This window comes from Limulus polyphemus, unplaced genomic scaffold (genome assembly GCF_000517525.1).
Source record: "Limulus polyphemus unplaced genomic scaffold, Limulus_polyphemus-2.1.2 Scaffold946, whole genome shotgun sequence".
Lineage (NCBI taxonomy): Eukaryota > Metazoa > Arthropoda > Merostomata > Xiphosura > Limulidae > Limulus > Limulus polyphemus.
This window is the reverse complement of record NW_013666556.1, coordinates 239,534-243,985: the sequence shown is the minus strand read 5'-3', so window position 1 is coordinate 243,985 and position 4,452 is coordinate 239,534. Positions and strand designations below refer to the sequence as shown.

At 30.1% G+C, this 4,452-nt stretch overlaps 1 protein-coding gene across 3 annotated transcripts in view; it reads left to right on the top strand.

Moving 5' to 3' along the window:
• Positions 1-3,948, top strand: part of LOC106461374 (wiskott-Aldrich syndrome protein family member 3-like) — a 45,116-nt gene extending 41,168 nt beyond the window's left edge. For all 3 annotated transcript variants that reach the window (XM_013921191.2, XM_022388320.1, XM_022388321.1), the window contains one exon: positions 2,315-3,948. The gene's annotated coding sequence lies outside the window, so the exon portion shown is untranslated. The remainder of the gene's footprint in view (positions 1-2,314) is intronic.
• The last annotated feature ends 504 nt before the right edge of the window (positions 3,949-4,452 follow it).

Sequence of the window (4,452 nt, the reverse complement as noted above, 5' to 3'; positions counted from 1 at the left end):
ACGTGAAAAGTCCTGTCAAGAAGCACTTAAAGTGGGCAAGAATTAATGTGAAACATGGGGATTGACCATTGAAAGAAGAAAATACGTCGAAAAAGAATGCCAGGTGAAAATGCAGCTGATGCTGGATTGCCTGCTGAACAGGAAATTTATCGCTTCATGAAGGATGTTATTGATCGCTTTATTACAGAAATAACAGGAAGATTTTCTCGCTTACTAGATTTAGATTCACGGTTTGGATTTCTACTAGATGTTTAAAATATTGTTTCTGGATATTTCGAAGACGGAAAATTGCAAGAAAAATGTTCTGACTTAGCAAAGAGATATCCAGGTGATATTGATGGACCAGAATTGTACAGAGAAATTAAAGACTGTAGAACGTTGATAAGTAAAAGAACACGGACCGATTTTCCTGAACCAATGGTTGCAACTGATTTGCTAACATTTATAATTTCATATGGTGAAGATTTTTTCCCAAATTTAAGAATTGCATTGCAGATTTTGTTAACAGTTGGAGTTTATATTGCTAGTTGTAAAAGGTCCTTCGGCAAGCTGAAATTAATTCTTACATACTGGAGAACCTCAATGACTCAAGAATGACTTAGTAACTTGGCAATATTAAGTATTGATAGTTTAATTGATGCATTTGCAGTAGCAAAAGCACGAAAGGTTCATATAATGAAACCATGAATACCAGAAAACTAGATCTTGTACAGGTAGCAAAGTATATGTACAGTTTTGAAATCTAATAAAAATTTTTATTTGTAAACCTAAGTAGTATTTTATCAATCTGTTTTATAATCCATGTATACCACAAGTAACTGGCTTCTCATATAAAACATAAGTTTCCAAACTAGGGATATAACAGAAATTTATTCTGCATGCTTGAAAGATTAGTCTAGCCATGTGACTTTGAACAACACTGGATGACATAAATATCAAAATGGTTTACAAATTATGTAAGTACACCTAGTAGGCTATACTTCATTAGTTCCAGGTTTACAGTTGTGATATTGTGACTTTATTTTAGGCCTGTGTAAGGCAGTAATAAATTCTTTGTTATTGTCATTAAGTGGGTAATGAGTCACAAAACAAATAATCAAAACATTTCAGAGGTGGGGGTACCAAAAGCATCTTTGCCCCTGGGTGCTGAGAACCCTTGCTATGCCACTGTGCTCAAATTGTTTGTTTGACAAAAGGTTGTGTATATTTCAGTAAAAAAAAATCAAATTTAATTTAGTGTAGAAGTAGATCATGACACTTGCATTGGGTACATGTATAACTGAAAAACTATGACTTTGATTAAGTTATCTTGCATCCTAATGGGTTGAGGGAGGCTCAATGGTTAGACTGTGAATCTGAGGTCCTGTGGTTCACAACCTGTTCTGCATTTTGGGGCTATGGATGCATAATAAAATTATGGTCAAGTCCTATTATTCGATTAGATTAACTGGAGAGTTCTTGTTGGATGGTGTTGACTAGCTGCCTTCACTTTACTCTGTAACTTCAAAATTAGGAACAGCTGATGCAGTTAGCCCTCAAGTAGTTTTGCACAAACTTCAACAAACAACAACAACATTTATCACAAACTAATGCTACTGACTTAATTGAAATTTATTTTAGGTATGTACAGTTATGGAATTTTATAGCTATAGTTTGTCATTATTAAACAAATAAAAAGTTTCAACCCATTATAAGTTATTTTAGGGGCTTGGTGTGGCCTAATGATTAGTGTTAGTGGATTGTGATCCAAGGATTAATGGTTTTGCAACCTTTTGTCACAAAAACATACTTTAGGGCCATGGGTGCACTATAAGAGTGATATTCAAATTCAATTATTAAATCAGAAAAGAGTGCACCAAGAGTTGGTAAAGGGGTGCTGTTGACTAGCTTCCTTCACTGTAGTCAGTCAGTTAAGAAAGGCTATGTAAAGATAGCCTATGTGTAGATATACACTAAATTCTGAAATTAACAAATAAATTAGTTTTAGCCCAGTTTTGTTTTGTTGGCTTGGTCCAACTCATTCTGCTTAAATCTAGCTTTTTCCAACTTATAAACATGTGTGTAATATAATGTAAAATATTTCCTGAAGATCAAAACAATAGAAAACCTTTGGAAAGATGTAGGTAAAACCTTGATAGTTTTAAATATTTTTTTTTGCTATTGTAACAAGACATACTTTATAAAGTATTATTTGGGAATTGTTTAAATTGTTTACAGTAATTTTCATTTTGCTTATTATGCTACCTTTGAATTAGTTTAAGTAAACTTCTGATTATTTGATTATTTTTTGAAAGTTCACAATTCCTGATTTCAGATGAATCATGGCCACCAGTATTATCATGTTCTGAACTGTCAGGAGGGTCAATACTCTTGGAGGTGATAAAGAATAAAACTGTTAGGTATGCAAGTGCACACTTCCGTACCACTTGAGCACATGTCCACACAGAGCTCATTCATTTAAATAGAGAAACAGTTTACCATTAAATTATTGAAAGTGTGTATTCACAAAAGTGTGGTGAGTTGATAAAAATTAATGTTTCATTTCTTAGGATTGTGATCTCTGTTTTCATGTAAAAAGAAATATTTGCATTACTGCTTGATTTTTTTTTATTGGTAGAAATTTCATAAGGTGAACAAACACATAAAAGCTACCAGTCCAGTCTGCTAAATGCTTAATAGAAGTTGCTGCAAAATTTTTTATTATATTTATCTTTCTTGCAGATCATACACTGTACAATCAAATTAAAATGAGGACGTTAAGAGAGATTCTTGTGGATTATGGTGCTTTGTAATTAATTGAACATGCTGTTCTTGTTTTATAGCATGCCATTATATGAGGAAATCAAAATCAATATAATGAATTGTAATTTTTAAGAAAGACATAAGAGCATTAAAATCATTAGGAAGTTTGAATGTAAATGAGTAAATATATATACTTTGTTTTAGTTTCAAGGTTTTAGTTGAAATTTATGTTGAAGTTTTTCATTGCATGCCTCTAATTTTTTACAGGATTAAAACAAAACTATGTGCAAATAAGTTAAAATAGAATTGTATGTAAAACAGTTAAGGTATAAGCTTTAAATTATATGGTAAAGAAGGTATATAATTATATATATGAGTGTTAGAGATGGAACATAACCATCACTGCTACATTTTGTGTATTATCTGTTTCAATTCATTTTGGTGTCAGACAGATCAAAACAAAGTTACACCAGTCTTTCTTTTGCAAAAACATGTTTTACAAATTTGCATGTGCCTTTCTTAGTTTTCTAGTACTATATTATAAGATATTATTTATTTTAGAGTATTTTAACTATCAGAATAACCTCATCTGGTACTTTATCAAAACTTTTATTATTATTTTTTGTGACAATAAATTTGCTTAGATGTGTAAAATTGTTAGCCATTGTAGATCTGGCTTCTAGTCAGATAATAGGGATATAATATATTTTTCTTTCAGTTACATAGATATTCTTACTTTCCTTCTGATTTTGCCATGTTTGTCTCAGAATTTTTTACTCCTCAAGCTCAGAACTGCAAAAAATATTAATGTGACTGTTTATTGGTTTTGCTATGCTGATTGCTCTGTTGAAAAAGTTCCCTTGTAAAAACAACACAATGGTGTGCAAAATGCTATGTGTGCATTTTATCTGCTACTTATAATATTTTCTTACAATAAAGATACATGTATTAAGCAAATATATCAAGAAGACAAATAAATATTTACAGAAAACTATGTATTGTAAAATTATAGTGATTGTTTTATCATTGTGAAGTTCCGTTCTAAAAGAGTACTTTATTGTAGGATATTTTTATGTGTGTCTTAAAAATTCCTGAAAGAAAAGCTAATTTAGTTATAGTTAAATTAGGATGAGTTGTAACACCTTTCTAAATATTACTATTATTATTATAGTTTCTTGGGTCAAGAATAAAAGGATAAAATGCTTATTATGCTCTGAACTGCAAATGTTCTGGCATTAATTGCTCTGTTTTTTATTGAAAAAGTATTACATGGCAACCTCTTTTTTTTTTACTAAAGTTCATCTAAAAAATTAAGAAAATGCTTTGAAATTGTTTCTTTTCATTTCTACCTGCTTTCCCTTTTAAAGAAAATTAAACTCTTGATATTTCAGGCAAGAGATTACAAGATATAGAGCAGAATTTAATATTACATATAATTATTCCTAACACTTTTTTAAAACTACGAAAAGGTTCAACAAGTTCATTCTTTAATTATGTGAATATAAAATCATTATACTTCTAAATAACAGATAGAAAAGAATTATTACATTTCATAAAGTAGAATTGATTCTATATTGAAAGAAGTACATTTATGAAAATCTAAGCATTAGATTCCAAATTAATGGTAAACAAGTATAATGAATTTGATAATTAAACCCTTAACAAGAAATAGCATAAACATATGAAAACAATGAAATGATAAGCCTATTA